We start from the raw sequence: 21,641 nt of genomic DNA, 5'->3' as shown, positions 1-21,641 counted from the left end.
ATTATCATGTTTGGCCCATCTCTGATGCTTAACTTCACTCACTCACTCTCTCTCTCTCTCTCTCTCTCTCTCTCTCTCTCCCTCTGTCTTTCTCTCTGTCATCTTTTCGCTATTGTTGCTCTTCAGTCGATTTGCTCTAATTGTCAGTATTTTTCAAGATCACTATGTATCTGTGAGGATTTTTCGAGTCTAACAATAACGACTCTTCTCTGTCTATTGGTTTTGAAGCATCCTTCCTGCTCTATTTTTTATATGTATCTCTAATCCGGCCAAATATGACTGATCACGAAGACCTGACATAAATTAACACTGCCAGCAGAAAAAAAATCTGATGTTTCTCCGTATCGTGGGCCTGACGGGAGGTTTCTGTGGCGGCCCCCAAATTTTGCGAACTTGGCCAAAGGCAGAGGACATTTTAGATGCTACTCCGGTTGGAAAGAGGGAGTATTTTTATAGCAGCGTAACTTCATTGAAGATTTCTGGTCTTAAATCATCTTTCATATTTTCGAACTGCCCAAAACTGATGTACTCACCGTCATTTCCGAAGCCATATTGTCATTTTCTGCCAAGCCGCGATTGTTGGACACAATTTTTGGGTTTGTAAAGGTTTATGTCGAAGAGAACTAACAGTAATTTAGGTTCAAGATCAGGTGCAAATATTAGAGTTTTTCAACGCCGTCAGGAAATCGTCGAATGCCGTTCGTATGTCGAAAATAGCGACTCTCTTCCTGCTGCCTCATTCGTTCTTGATACTAGTTTTATGTCCCAACTCACGATTTTTAATGTTTACGTGCAGTTTTCCTCTTCCTATCAATTTTTTTCTTCGATGAAATTTGAGAATGTCTTGCATTTGTCTTATATAGTTTTGAAAGATAATATTCAATTTTATTACAGCTACATCTGTTATTTCTTGTTTCATAGCGACCTGTTTCTGTTTACTCTGAAACTTTTTATAGTTTCTTTATTTTAGCTCGAAGGGTAATATTCCTTTTAGAATTATGAGTTGCTTATTTGTTTCTTTTCGCTACTCGCTCAGCGAAGTGGCGAAAGACAGATGTGACCATTGTGATATTTATAGCATACGAAGACGAAGAAATCAGTCGCACTGGCCGTGGCTGACGAATCTCGGGAATAATTTCTACTCGCAATCGTATTTCTCACAGGAAGACCACTTTCAGGTTCTTTATTTAGATCTGGAGGACAGCTCCTTTGAAAAAAAGCAAATTGTGTACGTTAACCATTGAAATAGATTATTGGCGACTTCCGCCATCTTTGTTAGTTTCTTTCTGTTCACGATCCACGATCTCCGACAAACACGTGTCATTATTTGTTCTATTTATAGCTACCAGCGCAAAATCAAATCGTTATCTACAATATGGAGTAATCGAGGTATCGTCGTCGTTTTGCAGTGGAGTCTTTCGTTTCTTCCGCTACTACGTGTCTTTGCTGGAATCGCTTCTGAATTGAATATGCCAGTGTGGGCAATACACAGGAAATGCAATAATGAATTGCTTGTAACTGTGACAGACTGTCTCTATAAATTCAACCAAAATTTTGTAGAGTCCCAAGTAAGTAAGTATCACACAGGTAGCATGTTGATGGCTGTTTCAAGTCTTTTGTCTATTGAATAAGTTAAAACTGATTCTTCACTTTCCTTACTGCATGTTCGTCTCTTTCTATACTTCTGCCGACAACTTTTCCGCAAGTAAAAGATACTACTATCACTTTTCTTTTGATTGTTGTGAATAAAGCAGAATCTTACCTGCTAATAACAGAAGCACTCGAAAGTTTACAACTTTTTCAGGGGGATGTGAAAGCAGAGGAAGGACAGACAAAATTATATTTTTTGGGCCACGGACGTAGAAATGAAAACAGAGACTTCAAAATTTCGACAAATGCCTGATGTGCTGAGACAGTGCAAAGTTTTCAACTTTTCTGTCAAAATAACTGTCTTGTGGAAAGCAGAAAAGGACACATAGTTTACTGGATACTGTCTCCATGTAACCTGGTAGGAAGACGTAGCTTTTTATCTTATTATTTATGTATGAAACGTGCCCCTTTGCAATGCAACAGTAAAAATTTGAAGCTAACGTAAAATGTTATCCATAAAATATTCGATCGACAAGGATCTTACATCTCATGTCCTTACATCACGTGCCTTATTTTCCAAATACAAAATTCGAATATGCCAAAGCTGAAGAATTAATTTAAATATCAAGTTTGTATCTACATGTAAAGATCTGCGTCTTGAAGATATTCACAATTTAGATGGACATGATAGTACGGACATGAACACCTTGTGTTATGAAACAATCCAATAACGAAGTCAATGAATTTGGAGTACGAATATGTCAGAATTCTAGTGTACATCCCGGTGTTTCAGAGCATGTATGAACGGACACTAAGTGCTGTCATACAACTGAGAAAGTTATCGAGTTACAAAAGTTGTAAAAATCTGTTGCGAATTTGTGCACTATGTCTGATTTATTGGTGCTCCGTCGTCTACCTTTTCCAGTTATTTCCTCCGCGAGGGTATCTTACAGCAGTCGAAAAGCAGGTAGTGAATAGCTTGGTCTCGTCCGTTACCTGTACAAAGCGTGTCTTCAGTTATTTTGAACCGTTTATAATAGGCTTTCTGTCGCCCGATGCTGTTAAATATGGCTGTACAGTTCGAGGATAGTGCTAGTTTAATCCCTGGATAAACGCATGAAACTCACTGTGTTTTCCTACAATACATTTATTCACCACGTGTTTCGATCACGGACTATCTTCACAGTGGAGAAATGTCTATTGTAACAACTTTACACGGCATACATGCTATTTGACTTGGAAAGTAGACGCCATTACTGACTTGAAAATGTAAGTAAATTGATACTTAACGTCCTAATAGAGTACGATTGCATGGTTTCGCGGCGTTATGAATTAATAAAAATAATAAAAACAAATTTATCTCGGGCTTCCAGCCGCGTCAGGTGGTTAAAATTTCACAAGCTTTCGACCGAGCTCTCCTCAGTCACTGTCAAGTGGTTAGGCTGACCGCTGTGTCGCCGTGGCCGCGTCGTTATATAGCCGCACTGCTGGTTGTAACGTCACTGGTGCTCTCTTCCTCGCCATTTACGGTAATGTTTTCATCCCGCGTCCGTCGCACCCGTTTTAACCTAGCGATGGTCGGGTCCCAGGCTGTGCTGAGTTGAAACCACCGTCCTTGTTGATGGTGTTTTCAGAGGTTATTTCAATAGCTTCTTTTATAACGCTATGTTGATGGTGTTTTCAGAGGTTATTTCAATAGCTTCTTTTATGACGCTATCCCAAAATCCCTTCGTCCTCATAACGACGGATGTTTCGTCAAATAGAATTCGGTGTCCATTTTCTAAGGCGTGTTCCGCCACAGCTGATTTTTCTAGATAGCGTAGCGTAGGCGTAAGCACCTCTCGTGTTCCGTCCGCCGCTGCTCCACAGTGCATACTGTTTGTCCGACGTAGTAACAGCCACACTGACATGGTATCTTGTACACTCCAGCCGTTCTAAGCCCTAGATCGTCCTTCACAGGCCTGTGAAGGACTGTGCGACAGGCCTGTGAAGGACGATCTAGGGCTTAGAACGGCTGGAGTGTACAAGATACCATGTCAGTGTGGCTGTTACTACGTCGGACAAACAGTACGCCATGTGGACCAACGCCGGACGGAACACGAGAGGTGCTTACGCCTACGCTATCCAGGAAAATCAGCCATGGCGGAACACGCCTTAGAAAATGCACACCGAATTCTATTCGACGAAACATCTGTCGTTATGAAGATGAAGGGATTTTGGGATAGCGTCATAAAAGAAGCTATTGAAATAACCTCTGAAAACACCATCAACATAGCGTCATAAAAGAAGCTATTGAAATAAAAACCTCTGAAAATACCATCAACAAGGACAGCGGAGTCAGCTCAGCACAGCCTGGGACCCGGCCATCGCCAGGTTAAAACGGGTGCGACGGACGCGGGATGAAAACATTACCGTAAATGGCGAGGAAGAGAGCACCAGTGACGTTACAACCAGCAGTGCGGCTATATAACGACGCGGCCACGGCGACACAGCGGTCAGCCTAACCACTTGACAGTGACTGAGGAGAGCTCAGTCGAAAGCTCGTGGGATTTTAACCACCTGACGCGGCTGGAAGCCCGAGAAAATTTTATTAAGTCGTAATAGAGGCTTAACAAGCAAAAAACAAAGGTGAAAACTTGAAGACCTTTAAGAGCAATTAAGTGCACAGCACCATTGCTCAGACACAAAAAGACCCAGTAGGTAACAAAAAAGTGCCTGATTTACTGACTTTTAAGCTTCGCAGAAGCTCTTCTGCATACTTGGAGACATGTTTGATGCGCACTGTGCTATCTTACAATACATTTATTCACTAATGGTTTTGATCATGATCCATCTTCAAACTGGTAAAATATCTATTGCGACAACTTCACATAGCATATATACTATTTAACCAGGAAGATATAAGACATTGTTGACTTGTAAACGTACAGAAATCGATACTTATCGCTGTAATATAATAGCAGCTAGTTGGTCCTGTGCCTGAGCAACGACGCTGTGCGCAAACTGCTCTTAAAGGTTTTCCTGTTTTCAACGTTGTTCTCTGTTTGGTTACGCCTGTATCAATTTTCTTACGTCTTCAAGTCAGCAATGCGTATACTTTCCTGGTTAAATAGCATATATGCCACGTAAAGTTGTTACAATAGATATTTTTCCACTGTGAAGATGGTCCATGATCGAAATCGATAGTGAATAAATGAATTGTAAGACAGCGCCGTGGGTATCACGCCTTTCTTCAAGTACTTCTTATTGTTCATGAAAACCACACACTGCATGTTGTACCACCATACAGCGAGATCTTCGGAGATGGTGGTGGTCCAGATTGGTGTACACACTGGTACCTCTAATACCTAGTAGCACGACCTCTTGCATTGATGCGTGCCTGTATTCGTCGTGGCGTACTATCCACAAGCTCATCAAAGCACTGTTGGTTCATATTGTCCCTCTCCTCAACGACGATTCGGCGTGATCCCTCAGAATGGTTGGTAGATCACGTCGTCCATAAACAGCCCTTTTCACTCTATTTCAGGCATGTTCGATAGGTTTCATGTCTGGAGAACATGCTGGCCATTCTAGTCGAGCGATGTCGTTATACTGAAGGAAGTCATTCACAAGATGTGCACGATGGGGGCGCGAATTGCCGTCCATGCAGACGAATGCCTCGCCAATATGCTGCCGAATTGGTTAAATGTCGATCGGAGGATGGCATTCACGTATCGTACAGCCGTTACGGCGCCTTCCATGACCACGAGCGGCGTACGTTGGCCCCACATAATGCCACCCCAAACAGCAGGGAACCTCCGCCTTGCTGCACTCGCTGGACAGTGTGTCTAAGGCGTTCAACCAGACCGGGTTGCCTCCAAACACGTCTCCGACGATTGTCTGGTTGAAGGCATATGCGATACTCATCGGTGAAGATGACGTGATGGCAATCCTCAGAGATCCAATCGGCATGTTGTTGGACCCATCTGTACCGCGCTGCATGGTGTCGTGGTTGCAAAGATGGACCTCGCCATGGGCGTCGGGAGTGAAGCTGCTCATCATGCAGCCTATTGCACACAGTGTGAGTCGTAACACGACGTCCTGTGGCTGCACGAAAAGCATTCAGGGTTCCTCCGAGCCATAATCCGTAAGTAGCGGTCATCCACTGCAGTAGTAGACCTCGGGCGGCCTGAACGAGGGGTGTCATAGTCTGTTCCTGTCTCTCTGTATCTCCTCCATGTCCGAACTTTGTTTTCCTTTGGTTCACTTCGAGACACCTGGACACTTTCCTTGTTGAGAGCCCTTCCTGGCACAAAGTAACAATGCGGACGCCATCGAACCGCGGTACTGACCGTCTAGGCATGGTTGAACTACAGACAACACGAGCCGTGTACCTGCTTCCTGGTGGAATGACTGTAACTGATCGGCTGTCGGACCCCCGTCGTATAATAGTCGCTGCTCATGCCTGGTTGTTTACATCTTTGGGCGGTTTAAGTGACATCTCTGAACAGTCAAAGGTACAGTGTCTGTGATACAATATCCACAGTCAACGTCTACCTTCAGGAGTTCTAGGAACCGGGGTGAGGCAAAACATTTTTTGATACGGGCCTTCTCCGTCATAGATGACTTCAATGTACTCTTTCAGCCTCTCCCCTGCATTTAACAGTGGAATACCCCTTGGTTTTATTTTCACCTAAGATTGTTTTGACTTTTCTATATGATGAGCCAGTCGTTCCGACGCCCATTTCATTTTCCAGACTGTATGCCAATTAGGTTCTCTTCGGAGTATGCTGACGCATTAGCTCCATACTTAACAATCGTATACAACTGTCTACTCGACGAAAGATCCGTACCCAAAGACTGGAAAGTTGCACAGGTCACACCAATATTCAAGAAAGGTAGCAGCAGTAATCCACTAAATTACAGGCCCATATCGTTAACGTCGATATGCAGCAGGATTTTGGAACACATATTGCGTTAAAACATTATGAATTACCTCGAAATAAAATGTCTATTGACACACAGTCAACATGAGTTTAGAAAACATCGTTCCTGTGAAACACAACTAGCTCTTTATTCACATGAAGTGTTGAGTGCTATTGACAAGGGATTTCAGATAGATTCAGTATTTCTGGATTTCCGGAAGGCTTTTGACACTGTACCACACAAGCGGCTTGTGGTGAAATTGCATGCTAATGGGATATCGTCTCAGTTATGTGACTAGATTTGTGATTTCTTGTCAGAGAGGTCACAGTTCGTAGTAATTGACGGAAAGTCATCGAGTAAAACAGAAGTGATTTCAGACGTTCCCCAAGGTAGTGTTATAGGTCCTTTGCTGCTCCTTATCTATATAAACGATTTGGGAGACAATCTGAGCAGCCGTCTTAGGTTGTTTGCAGATGACGCTGTCGTTTATCGACTAATAAAGTCATAGAAGATCAAAACAAATTGCAAAACGATTTAGAAAAGACATGTGAATGGTGCGAAAATTGTCAGTTGATCATAAATAAGAAAAAGCGTGACGTCATCCACATGAGTGCTAAAAGGAATTTGTTAAACTTCAGTTACAAGATAAATCAGTCTAAAATTCAACTAAATATCTAGGTATTACAATTACGAACAACTTAAATTGGTAGGAACACATAGAAAATGTAGTGGGGAAGGCTAACCAAAAGTGCGTTTTATTGAGAGGACACTTAGAAAATGTGACAGATCTTGTAAAGAGACTGCCTACACTACGCTTATCCGTCCTCTTTTAGAATACTGCTGCGCGGTGTGGAATCCTTACCAGATAGGACTGACGGAGTACATCGAAAAAGTTCAAAGAAGGACAGCACGTTTTGTATCATCGCGAAATATGGGAGAAAGTCTCACAGAAATAATACAGGATTTGGACTGGACATCATTAAAAGAAAGGTGTTTTTCGTTGCGACGGAATCTTCTCACGAAATTCCAATCACCAACATTCTCCTCCGAATGCGAAAATATTTTGCTGACACCGACCTACACAGGGAGAAACGATCACCACGATAAAATAAGGGAAATCAGAGCTCGTACGGAGAGATATAGGTGTTCGTTATTTCCGCGCGCTATGCGAGATTGGAATAATAGAGAATTGTGACGGTGGTTCGATGAACCCTCTGCCAGGCACTTAAATGTGAATTGCAGAGTATCCATGTAGATGTCGACGTATATTTTCGATTTCTTCACATTTCCCTGCACTTTCTACTTATTTGATTCTTAAACGACTTGTAGTTCTGAATTTCCCTGAATATTTTTGTACTTCCTTCTTTCTTTTAGAAATGTCCATTCTTCTTCAACTAAACTGCCTACTGAGCTATTGATTATCGTATTATGTACACTCTCAGAGAACTTCATTATTTCTGACTAGTCTTTTAAGCTTCAGTCCAGTCTCCATAATTTCTAAATTGTGATCTGAGTCTATCCACTCTTGGGTACGCCTCATAAGCCAACATCTGATTTCGCAGTTTCTGCCTGACCATGATGTAATCTAACTGAAATCTTTCCGTGTCTTCCGACCTTATCCAAATATAGCTCCTCCTCTTGTCGTTCTTAAACAAGCTGAACTAGCTGAAATTTATTGCAGAACTCATTTAGTCTTTCTTTTTTCCATTCCTACTACCAAGCCCATATTCTCTCGCAACTCTTTCTTCTGCTCCTTCCCCTACAATCGCATTCCAATCCCCCATGGCTATTATATTTTCATCTCGCTTTACGTACTGAATTACCCGTTCAGTATCCCCGTATACTTTCTCTATCTCTTCGTCTTCTGCTTGCGACGTCGATGTGTATACCGGAAATATTGTTGTTGGTGTTGGTTTGCTGTCGATTCTGATGAGAACAAACCTGTCACTGCACTGTTCACAGTTACTGGCTGTCTACAACTTATATACAGTTGAACTTTCTTATTGTATTCAAGCCCTGGTCTCCCTCTGCAATTTTTACTCGCCATACTTTGTTCCATTATCAAGCTGACGATTTATTTACATGATACGATGCGTTCTACCATCCACTCCTTTCTTACTCAAGTTGTATCCTAAGTTTCTGTTCTCCCAAACTCGATTCGGTAGCTCCTCAGTAGTTACTAAAATCTAACCATCTAATGTTCAGCTTTCATCTGTAGCATCGGATTTTAAAAGCGAAATTGCAGTGTCTGTGTTGTTAAGAAGAACAATGCAATGTCATTTCGGGTTCGAATCTCAGTCCGGTACAAATTTTCATTGTCGTCAATCCCTTGTACAAGTGATGGTTGTTCGTATTCACAAATGCCAATACATTTCATACAGTTAAAAAGTTTCTATCCTCTTCTTGTTTGAACTCTTTATCATCCACATTTCACTTTCGTACAAGGTTACATGTCACACTAATATCCTCAGAAGAGTGTTCCCAATATTTAAATTTTAATTCGCTGTCAACAAATTTATCTTTTACTGAAATTCTTTTCTTACAACTGTTGTATTTATTATCCCCTCTAGTTCGGCAACAAATTTATTACTAAACTATAAAATTCATCTACTGCTATTATGCCCGCTGATAGTGGTCTAGTAGCTAGTATCGCTGCCTCTAGATCGTGGGTTCGATGCCCGGTCTGGTCGGAGATTTTCTTCGCTCAGTGACTACATGTTTGTGTTGTCTTTATTATTTCATCTCATCTTTATCGACGTGCAAGTCGCCCAAGTGTGGTCAGTTAGAAACACTTGAACCAAGTGGCCGTACAACCCCGAACTATAGTGCCATACGAACCCGGTCTCTCTCGGTTTCAAAATTGGCACTTGGTTTCCTTTACTCATAGCTCAATGTACAGCTTAAATAACGTTGGGGATAGGCTATAACTCGGCCTCATTCCCGTCTCAAGTATTGCTTCCCTTTCATGTCCTTAGACTCTTATAGGTGCAGTATGCTTTCTATAAAAGTCGCAAATAACCTTTCGCGCCCTGCATTTTACCCTTGTTACCTTCCGAATTACTGAGACCTTACTCCAGTCGACATGCTGAAAAGCTTTCTCTAAATCTACAAACTATTTTCTTGTGCACTGTTAAAAGAGTGTGTGTTGAGTTTAGTTAGTCATAGATTTCTCCCGTGATCTACAAATAAAATAATTGCGTTACCTATTTGTAGCTTTACAACGGCATGTTATCTATTTGTTCTGTTACGTTTCTGAACAAGATGATGTTCGGTCACAGTATTCCTCTGTGTTATCCATCTGCTAGGTTCCATGAAGAAATCAAATGTAGATATATACACTCAACGTCATAATCGGCGTGGCACAGAGCGTAGGTCTAAATAAGATAGTTGCTTTACACCACTGATAAGGTAAGGTGGAAATTAGGTGAAATGTGCTTAGTGTGAGTGGTTAGAACGAAGGAAGAACCTTTTTTTCTTCTTATTTCAAGGAGTAGGTTATGTGCCTAATCCAGTACAGAGGAAGTTGTTTCCAGCGTTATCTTGGTCATCCAGTACCTCTTTTTATCATTCGGTCCATATGATTAAACTTCTTTCCATATTCTTCCTTCTTTCATTCTGTCCAGATATCATAGTCGCCTTTCTTTATTTTCGTTGATTCCATCTCCTGTTTTAAAAATATTCAGTTCTTTCCGGACATCGCTATTTTTAGATCTATCCAGTCTCGAGTAACCTTTAACATATGTCATAAACCTCAGTTTTGATCCATGTGCCTTACTAAGATGTTCTGTAATTCGTCGCCCAAATCTCTAAGCCGTACAGCAGTACTGAATCAGTTATGGCAATATTAAATTAGATTTACTTTTTTTTCGTTTTGCTGAATACTGTTCGAATTGTTCTGCAAAAGACGTGGTGCGTCTTTTGTCTAGAGATTTTCACGTTATACTCCGATTAGATCCGTTGGAGATAACACGTAGAGGTCAGAAAGTCATCCGGTTTGTTGAATAACAATAGGATGATTAGGAAATAGCAAGGAAAAAAAAATGAATCGGACATTTGTAGAAGAAATAGTTACATAATTTACTCAGAGAGGAAAAGAAAGAGACAACCATGTACGTCTATTCACATAAAATAAGTGGACTCCTGTAACTCGAAATATCAGTACATTTATTGTAAGAGGTTGTGAAATAATCGTGGTGGATCATGTCATTTCGCTTCTCTTTGTTGTACGATAACTTACCCTCAAACTAACTGAGGCGCCTCGACGCCGGTACGTTCCATTACCAGTATAGCCACACTAATAAAGTTGATCCCGGCACGTGTGTTCATTGCTAGCGCAGAAAATGAAAGCAACAACTAGCGCGCCGTGACCTGCGGATCAATACGCCGCCACAGGCTTCAAGATGAGCTCCTGCTATATGTACTGTACTTCCGCAGGCGTCCCGATACCTCACACTGGAGTCTGAAAGTTCTGTCGCTTCCTATTGTACCTCAGCTGGATAGTGACAGACACATCGTGCGTGGATCAGACCTACAACCATATCCCAGTCCTTACCAGTTCTGGAATTCTTAGATAACTTTCAAATTAATGAAGATCCTGCAAAATTTCAACAGATATTGTATTCATTTGCATACACCATGCACGATTACCGGTTGAGTTCGAAAACAATGAGTGCAGTGCACCATATGTTATAACGAATTATTGGTACGCCACTGTCACTATCAGATAAGGCTTTGCAAGCAACAGATTTCTATAGATCATTTGTGGTGAGAGGATCAGCCAGTCCCGCAACAGTACCAAGGGAAAAGTCGCTGTTGGTTGTAAATGAGGGAGAGGTATTGGTACTCTTGCCGCCTGTTTCCCAGCTGGAGAATATAGTACTTTAATGTTATTCGGTTCTATCCATGTAAAAGAAGTAAATTGGACATTAAATGAAATAGGACATATCAATGGGTAAATAATAAGTAAGGGAACGAACTTCAGGATGTGATTCCTGACGCAGAAAGGAACAAAGCAGTATCAACGTATGTCCACAAAATGAACCGTGAGTGTCTGTAAAAAAATCAATTGGTACTGTTATTTTACGTGGCATTAATTTTTTCCATGTTACGATAGATATTTAAAGTGACCGCCGTGAGAAGCAAAACAAGCGTTCATGCGTCGCTTCATAGACTGTCTGATCTGTCAGATGTTCCAGAGTATAGACGAATAGCACGACAAGCTACAAGTGTGGTGTCACCGCCAGACACCACACTTGCTAGGTTTTTTTTTTTTTTTGTCATCAGTCTACTGACTGGTTTGATGCGGCCAGCCACGAATTCCTTTCCTGTGCTAACCTCTTCATCTCAGAGTAGCACTTGCAACCTACGTCCTCAATTATTTGCTTGACGTATTCCAATCTCTGTCTTCCTCTACAGTTTTTGCCCTCTACAGCTCCCTCTAGTACCATGGAAGTCATTCCCTCATGTCTTAGCAGATGTCCTATCATCCTGTCCCTTCTCCTTATCAATGTTTTCCACATATTCCTTTCCTCTCCGATTCTGCGTAGAACCTCCTCATTCCTTACCTTATCAGTCCACCTAATTTTCAACATTCGTCCATAGCACCACATCTCAAATGCTTCGATTCTCTTCTGTTCCGGTTTTCCCACAGTCCATGTTTCACTACCATACAATGCTGTACTCCAGACGTACATTCTCAGAAATTTCTTCCTCAAATTAAGGCCGATATTTGATATTAGTAGACTTCTCTTGGCCAGAAATTCCTTTTTTGCCATAGCGAGTCTGCTTTTGATGTCCTCCTAGCTCCGTCCGTCATTGGTTATTTTACTGCCTAGGTAGCAGAATTCCTTAACTTCATTGACTTCGTGACCATCAATCCTGATGTTAAGTTTCTCGCTGTTCTCATTTCTACTACTTCTCATTACCTTCGCCTTTCTCCGATTTACTCTCAAACCATACTGTGTACTCATTAGACTGTTCATTCCGTTCAGCAGATCATTTAATTCTTCTTCACTCTCACTCAGGATAGCAATGTCATCAGCGAATCGTATCATTGATATCCTTTCACCTTGTATTTTAATTCCACTCCTGAACCTTTCTTTTATTTCCATCATTGCTTCCTCGATGTACAGATTGAAGAGTAGGGGCGAAAAGCTACAGCCTTGTCTTACACCCTTCTTAATACGAGCACTTCGTTCTTGATCGTCCACTCTTATTATTCCCTCTTGGTTGTTGTACATATTGTATATGACCCGTCTCTCCCTATAGCTTACCCCTACTTTTTTCAGAATCTCGAACAGCTTGCACCATTTTATATTGTCGAACGCTTTTTCCAGGTCGACAAATCTTATGAAAGTGTCTTGATTTTTCTTTAGCCTTGCTTCCATTATTAGCCGTAACGTCAGAATTGCCTCTCTCGTCCCTTTACTTTTCCTAAAGCCAAACTGATCGTCACCTAGCGCATTCTCAATTTTCTTTTCCATTCTTCTGTATATTATTCTTGTAAGCAGCTTCGATGCATGAGCTGTTAAGCTGATTGTGCGATAATTCTCGCACTTGTCAGCTCTTGCCGTCTTCGGAATTGTGTGGATAATGCTTTTCCGAAAGTCAGATGGTATATCGCCAGACTCATATATTCTACACACCAACGTGAATAGTCGTTTTGTTGCCACTTCTCCCAATGATTTTAGAAATTCTGATGGAATGTTATCTATCCCTTCTGCCTTATTTGACCGTTAAGTCCTCCAAAGCTCTTTTAAATTCCGATTCTAATACTGGATCCCCAATCTCTTCTAAATCGACTCCTGTTTCTTCTTCTATCACATCAGACAAATCTTTACCCTCATAGAGGCTTTCAATGTATTCTTTCCACCTATCTGCTCTCTCCTCTGCATTTAACAGTGGAATTCCCGTTGCACTCTTAATGTTACCACCGTTGCTTTTAACGTCACCAAAGGTTGTTTTGACTTTCCTGTATGCTGAGTCTGTCCTTCCGACAATCATGTCTTTTTCGATTTCTTCACATTTTTCCTGCAGCCATTTCGTCTTAGCTTCCCTGCACTTCCTATTCATTTCATTCCTCAGCGACTTGTATTTCTGTATTTCTGATTTTCCCGGAACATGTTTGTACTTCCTCCTTTCATCAATCAACTGAAGTATTTCTTCTGTTACCCATGGTTTCTTCCCAACTACCTTCTTTGTACCTATGTTTTCCTTCCCAGCTTTTGTGATGGCCCTTTTTAGAGATGTCCATTCCTCTTCAACTGTACTGCCTACTGCGCTATTCCTTATTGCTGTATCTATAGCGTTAGAGAACTTCAAACGTATCTCGTCATTCCTTAGTACTTCCGTATCCCACTTCTTTGCGTGTTGATTCTTCCTGACAAATGTCTTGAACTTCAGCCTACTCTTCATCACTACTATATTGTGATCTGAGTCTATATCTGCTCCTGGGTATGCCTTACAATCCAGTATCTGATTTCGGAATCTCTGTCTGACCATGATGTAATCTAATTGAAATCTTCCCGTATCTCCCGGCCTTTTCCAAGAATACCTCCTCCTCTTGTGATTCTTGAACAGGGTATTCGCTATTACTAGCTGAAACTTGTTACAGAACTCAATTAGTCTTTCTCCTCTTTCATTCCTTGTCCCAAGCCCATATTCTCCTGTAACCTTTTCTTCTACTCCTTCCCCTACAACTGCATTCCAGTCGCCCATGACTATTAGATTTTCGTCCCCCTTCACATACTGCATTACCCTTTCAATATCCTCATACACTTTCTCTATCTGTTCATCTTCAGCTTGCGACGTCGGCATGTATACCTGAACTATCGTTGTCGGTGTTGGTCTGCTGTCGATTCTGATTAGAACAACCCGGTCACTGAACTGTTCACAGTAACACACCCTCTGCCCTACCTTCCTATTCATAACGAATCCTACACCTGTTATACCATTTTCTGCTGCTGTTGATATTACCCGATACTCATCTGACCAGAAATCCTTGTCTTCCTTCCACTTCACTTCATTGACCCCTACTATATCTAGATTGAGCATTTGCATTTCCCTTTTCAGATTTTCTAGTTTCCCTACCACTTTCAACCTTCTGACATTCCACGCCCCGACTCGTAGGACGTTATCCTTTCGTAGATTATTCAATCTTTTTCTCGTGGTAACCTCCCCCTTGGCAGTCCCCTCCCGGAGATCCGAATGGGGGACTATTCCGGAATCTTTTGCCAATGGAGAGATCATCATGACACTTCTTCAATTACAGGCCTCATGTCCTATGGATACACGTTACATGTCTTTAATGCAGTGGTTTCCATTGCCTTCTGCATCCTCATATCGTTGATCATTGCTGATTCTTCCGCCTTTAGGGGCAATTTCCCACCCCTAGGACAAGAGAGTGCCCTGAACCTCTATCCGCTCCTCCGCCCTCTTTGACAAGGCCGTTGGCAGAATGAGGCTGACTTCTTATGCCGGAAGTCTTCTGCCGCCAATGCTGATTATTCATCAAAATTTAGGCACTGGCGGGGATCGAACCCGGGACCGAAGACGTTTTGATTATGAATCAAAGACGTTACCCCTAGACGTCGGGTACCCCACTTGCTAGGTGGTAGCGTTTAAATCGGCCGCGGTCCGTTAGTATACGTCCGACCCGCGTTTCGCCACTATCAGTGATTGCAGACCGAGCGCCGCCACACGGCAGGTCTAGTCTAGAGAGACTCCCTAGCACTCGCCCCAGTTGTACAGCTGACTTTACTAGCGATGGTTCACTGACTACATACGCTCTCATTTACAGAGACGACAGTTTAGCATAGCCTTCAGCTTCGTCATTTGCTACGACCTAGCAAGGCGCCATATTCAGTTACTATGTCTTCTGAACAGATAATAATGTACCTCATGTACCGTCAAGAGCGACGTTCATCATTAATGGATTAAAGTTAAGTATCAAACTAATTACGTCTGCTTTCTGAAGTCTAATTCCTTGTCATGTTCCAGACCTCACGTCAGTATAGTCCTTCCTTCCTCACGCCAGCCTGCGTGAGCTAAAACGTGCATTTCGGTCTCCACTAGTAACACGGTGTTGGCTCTTCTGCCAACACAACAACAAGGATTTGTTGTTCAAGGTTCTGCGCGTAAGCAACTGGTTTAGCACACACAGCACTTTTAAGACTCCCCTGCCCCTAGAAATCAAGTAAGTTTAGCCTGGTGATCGAAGTGGCCACACACAAGAACTTCCATCTCCTGCCCATCTGCTGGGAAAGATGTTGAGGAAATGACGAACAACGAGACGGAAGTGGACTGGTGTTCCATCACCCGACAGCCACATTACTTGTCGCACTGCTAAAGGAACATTCTGCTGCGGAAAGGACGTAAGGATGCCATATACTTGTATGCATCAAACTCCATCCGAAGGGACGTCGGAAGACCCAACGGTATCGACCGACCGCTGTGTCATCTCGGCCGAAAGGCATCAGTGGATGTGGAAATGAAGTGGCACGTGGTCAGCACGCCGCTATCCCGGCAGTTGTGACAAGAGCTCATCCGTTGGCATCACAAGGGCTGAGTGCACCCCGGCTGCCAACAGCGTCCGGTTGACGCCGACGGTCACACATTCAAGAACTAGGCAAGCCCGACAGCGCTTTACGTGGGTGATACGACGGGAACCGGTGTTATCACTGCGGCAAGGCACATGGTAAAAGGAATGGTCCAAGTAGAAAGTCTCAAAATAATCTCTGCCCAAACACTGGTGCTACGCCGTTGCTGATGCGACAATTCAACCCCCAGGATTTTCTGTAGCTCATATATGACGGTTCTTTAGGTTTACGATGCTCTCTACCAAAGGTCTCTTCATCGCTAAAGATCACGGACAACAGGATTTCTATAACGATGGTGGTCTGTCGCAACAGCCATCGACAGATATTAGCTGTGGAGGAAACTATCCTGCTTATAATTCTCGCGCACGTTCCAGGTGGTGCAAACAGTATCGGTTTTCATGTAGGGTACGCTACGCCGTCCTTTTGTCTTACTCCGTGTTTGCGAGTCACGTGCCTGGAGCTGGTGGTAGGGTTGGTCGCTGCATCGTGCATTGCCTTTGTTGCAGAGCTGGAGTAAGAACAACACGCTGCCGTCCAAGTTGTTCATCTCTCTGGAAGGCCCCATGATCACAAAAACGACGAGAAATAGGTGCAAACATGTTCTGTTCGACCGTTTCCACGTGATTCGCCGTGGACCAAAGGCATATTAGCTTGCTGTTGGAACAAACGAATGGCCTTCATTCCTCGTCTTAGCTGAAATTCACTACCTGTAACACAGAGAATAATGTTCATCGGTGCCCTCTTCGTTGGCGAATATGCGTTGATTGAATAATAAATTAATAACACGCGCAGTTTGTAATATAATGTACCAGTACTGATTGCTGCAGTGCAGACTAACCGTCCATTTCCAGACATATCTTGATATGTACTTTTTTGTCTCTTTTCCTGCCAGGAATCAGCTCCTGCAATTCGGGCCGTATAACTGGTTATTTAAGATTTACCCTAGAGGATAATATTATGCCCTACAGAATGACCCCATGCTCCATTAACTACTGCTCCGTTCTCAGTTGATGCAGAGTTCTACAAAACTCCACTGCAAGAGCGTTACAAAATGCCAAGAGGCTCTGATTAAGGTATAGCCTCCTAGAACCAAGTGTCGAAATCAAAATGAAATCTGAAGCGGTCAGTTCGATAAAACAGTACACTACTGTAACAATAGAATAAAACTCCCCTACGAATTACCTGCTGAATTCAGTTTAAGCTAGACCGTTTGAAAAGCTCGTAATCACATGTGGATACAAGAGTTCAAATGTGCAAGTGGAGTTTTACGGAAGATGGGGATAATTCATGCATATAAAGTGAATAACAGGCTGTGCTGCGCCTGATACGCCGTTTTGGATGTCATTATACATAGAATCTGCTTTGAACTGAATATAGGCTACTGACGTGGCCAAATTGTTAGAGTAAAACATACATTTCCAGTTTTATGAAGAATAATTGTACTTAAAGCGTAATATTCGGTCTTGTTTTGTGGTAATATTACTTAAAGTGATATTTACACTTCCAACAGTATTTTTTGTTCTTATGGTGGCTGCATTGAGGACTATGATGTGCCCGCATCTCGTGGTCGTGCGGTAGCGTTCTCGCTTCCCACGCCCGGGTTCCCGGGTTCGATTCCCGGCGGGGTCAGGGATTTTCTCTGCCTCGTGATGGCTGGGTGTTGTGTGCTGTCCTTAGGTTAGTTAGGTTTAAGTAGTTCTAAGTCCTAGGGGACTTATGATCACAGCAGTTGAGTCCCATAGTGCTCAGAGCCATTTGAACCATTTGAACTATGATGTAATTTCAGAGCGCAACTGTTTTTGTTAGAGATTTTCTGTAATAGTACATTTTGTTGTTAATCATATAAACCTGAGTACTGTTGCTAATCAGAAGTAAATATTGTTATTGTCGGAACTGTGAGATCTTTAAGTAAATAATACATGAGTTCATAGTTTTGAGACCAGTTTGGATGAGGTTATGAGGAGAAAAGCAGAACTTTCCGCAAGAAAAATAGACGTTTCCGAGAGCTACCTGCTGAAAAACGTTGTTCTCGTCCAGAGCTAGGCTTCAAGACTGAAAATCTCACAGGCCTGTAAGTAAATATAAAAAAGGATAAGGGCAAAACAAGGTGCCAACAGCGCATGGGGAACTGCAGGAGAAGAAGAAGAAACTAATCCCAAGAGGCATACGAAATATGATAAGTTGATCAGTAAAAAATCGCAGGGCTGCTAGATCAGAATTAAGTAAGAGATTACAAAAGGATGGTTCATCAATAACAGGCAGGACACAACGCATGCTCGCCTTCATGTTTGCATTCAGCAATCTGGCGGTTATAGCGGTTATTAATGTACCAACATTTCACATTTGCAATGGTTTTTCTCGCGCTGTGATCTTGCAACGTTCATAACTTAAATATGTTAGCTAGACAATTGTATTCACAAAATTTCGTTGCTCTACCTTTATTATTTCTTAGTGTTAGGAATTTTTCCGTCAGTGTATTCAGCATTATTCTGTAGCATCACATTTCAGTAGCTTCTAATCACTTATTGTCTGAACTGTTTAGCGTCCATGATTCACTTCTTGTGCCAGGCTAAACAACTCCAGATAAGTAGCTTAATAAAAAGCTTTGTAACACTTGATTTTGTATTCTGTCTTTTAACAACGTTTTTCTAGCTACTTTCAGTCTGGATCTGACTGATCCGGCCATTGCCGGCTATTTTGCTCCCCAAATAGCAAAACTCAAGTACCGCTCTTAGTGTCTCACTTCCTAATCTAATTCCCTCAGCATCGCCTGATTTGGTCAAGTACTATGGGACCAAACTGCTGAGGTCATCGGTCCCAACGCTTACACACTGCTTAATCTAACTTACGCTAAGGACAACACACACACCCATGCCCGAGGGAGAACTCGAACCCCCGACGGCGAGAGTCGCGCGAACCGCGACAAGGCGCCTGAGACCTCACGGCTACCCCGTGCGTCCTGATTTAATTCGACTGCAATACATTACCGTTGTTTTACTTTTTTTATGTCCTTGTTATAATCTCTTTTCAAGACACCATCCATTTCGTTAAACAGATATTCCAAGTCCTTCACCGTATATGACAGAATCACAATGTTGTCAGCAGCAACCAATTTTTTTTATTTCTTCTTCATGAACTTTAAGTCCTTTTCTAAATTTCTCCTAGTTTCCTTTACTTCTTGTTCAGTGTAATATTGAATACCATCAGTGCCTTCCCAACCACCGCCTCCATTTAATGTCTTCCGACTCTCAGAACTGCAATCTGGTTTCTGTTCCGTTGTGGATAATTTGTCAGCCCCTGTATTTAACCCATATGTCACTCAGAATTGTAAAGAGTGTGTGGTAAAGCTGTTCTGATTCGAAGAATGTACACTGGTGTGTAAAACTTAAGGGCGAAAGTAACTTTCACATGATGTTTCACGGCCAATTAATATACCTCGATGAAACTTGGACCATACACAGAAAGAACTGCTATAGTACAGCACAGAAGGTAGCATAAAGAAACAGAGAATGAGACGAACAGAAATCACACTTTCATTCTAAGACAATAATTAAACTGAAACGCGGTTTATGATGGCCCCGTGGACATACCAAAAGGCAGGATGTCATTCTTAATAGGATGTGTGTTCACCATGGTGGGCAGTGCAAGCTCTGCAACGTGTTCCTATGCTGGCCACAAGGTTGGTAAATAGTTCTTGGCGCAGGGCGTTACATTCCTTCAATAGCGCGACTGACAATTGCTGGATTGGATAGTATTTGGTGCTTTTGGACGTGCTGGAATACGCCTTCCCAACGCATCCCACACGGCCTCGATGGTATTTAAGTCGGGGGAATGGGGAGGCCAATCCATTCGCAGGATGTCCTCTCGTTTCAAGGGCTGCTCCACCTGCGCTGTTCGCTGCAGTCGCGCGTTGTCATCAATAAAAATAAACCCAGGGCCGAATGCACTACGGAAATGGGGAATGAGGGAATGAGTACGCAGTCACAATAACGTTAACTGGTGAATATATCGTGTTCGAGACCTGTAGATCAGTACTTCCATGCAAAATTAAGCACCCCCATACAATAACACCTGGACCACTAAAATGATCATGTTCTACAACGCTGGACATACACTCATGTGGCGAGAAGTGAGAACACGTAATGTATGGTCCAAGTTTCGTGGAGCTATGTTACTTGGCAGTGACATATCATGCGGAGGCTACTTTCGTTCTTATGCTTTGCACACTAGTATACACAATATTATGCTGGAAATCTCGCTGCCTCCCTTACTGATCCCTGACTTGATGATGCTCTGTCTTCTTACTTCTCAAGTTTCTCCCTAACACAATTTCCGTGGACCTGATTCTATACCAGTAGAGTCCCTTTTAATATTTTTCCCACAAGGCTTAAATTACGAGGGGCGTCCAATGAGTAATGCAACATATTTATTCTCAGCCAGTTCGGTTGAAAAAAGGCGGAATCTGTTATGGGACGTCGTGGAATACGAGGTGCGACAATAAAGTAATGAGACTGAATTTCTTTGCAAGATGTGGTAACGCTGCAGGCTTTCGTAGGCACAATATCTTTGACCTTGGTCTAAAGGCTGCTTGTAGTCCAAGCGGCACGTCGATACAACTGCTCAGTCGTGAGTTGTGCTATAGTAAGTTAACACGTGTTTGTGTCTCTCGTCACGGAAATGGAACCGCATAATATTGCGCAACGGTGTGCCATTTCTTTTTGCGTTAAATTGGGTGAAAACGCGACGACAACTTACGGTAAGCTTCAGAAGGCTTTTGGGGAGCAAGTTATGTGAACAGCTCAAGTTTTTCGTTGGCATAAAATGTTTAGTGAAGGCAGAACGAATGTTGAAGATGAAGACTGCAGTGGACGGCCATCAACCTCACGGACGGATGTCAACCTGGCGAGGGTGTGTGAACTCGTACGATCTGATCGATGATTATCCGTGAAAATGATTGCAAAAGAATGAACGTCAATCGAGAAATGGTTCGTCTAATAATAACTGAAGATCTTGGTATGAGAAAGATATGTGCAAAAATGGCCCCCAAAAATCTCACACTACAACACCGAGAAACACGGAAAAATGTGGCAGCCGATGTGTTAGACCAAACGGAAATCAATCCAGAATTGTTGAGTCGTGGCCGGCCGGAGTGGCCGAGCGGTTCTAGGCGCTACAGTCTGGAACCGCGCGACCGCTACGGTCGCAGGTTAGAATCCTGCCTCGGGCATGGTTTTGTGTGATGTCCTTAGGTTAGTTAGGTTTAAGTAGTTCTGAGTTCTAGGGGACTGATGACCTCAGAAGTTAAGTCCCATAGTGCTCAGAGCCATTTGAACCATTTTTGTTGAGTCGCGTTATCACTGGTGATGATAGATGGTTTTTTCAGTACAATCCAGAGACAAAACGCCGAAGTTCGCAAAGGTGCTCAAAGGGATTACCCAGACCAAAAAAAGCTCGCATGTCAAAGTCAAAACTGAAATGCATGCTTGTGTGCTTCTTTGATTCCAAGGTTTTGTTCATAAAGAGTTGGTGCCTCCTGGACAAACATTTAAC

The sequence above is a fragment of the Schistocerca piceifrons genome, chromosome 2, assembly GCF_021461385.2.
Source record: "Schistocerca piceifrons isolate TAMUIC-IGC-003096 chromosome 2, iqSchPice1.1, whole genome shotgun sequence".
NCBI classification, from domain to species: domain Eukaryota; kingdom Metazoa; phylum Arthropoda; class Insecta; order Orthoptera; family Acrididae; genus Schistocerca; species Schistocerca piceifrons.
This window is presented reverse-complemented; position numbering follows the sequence as displayed.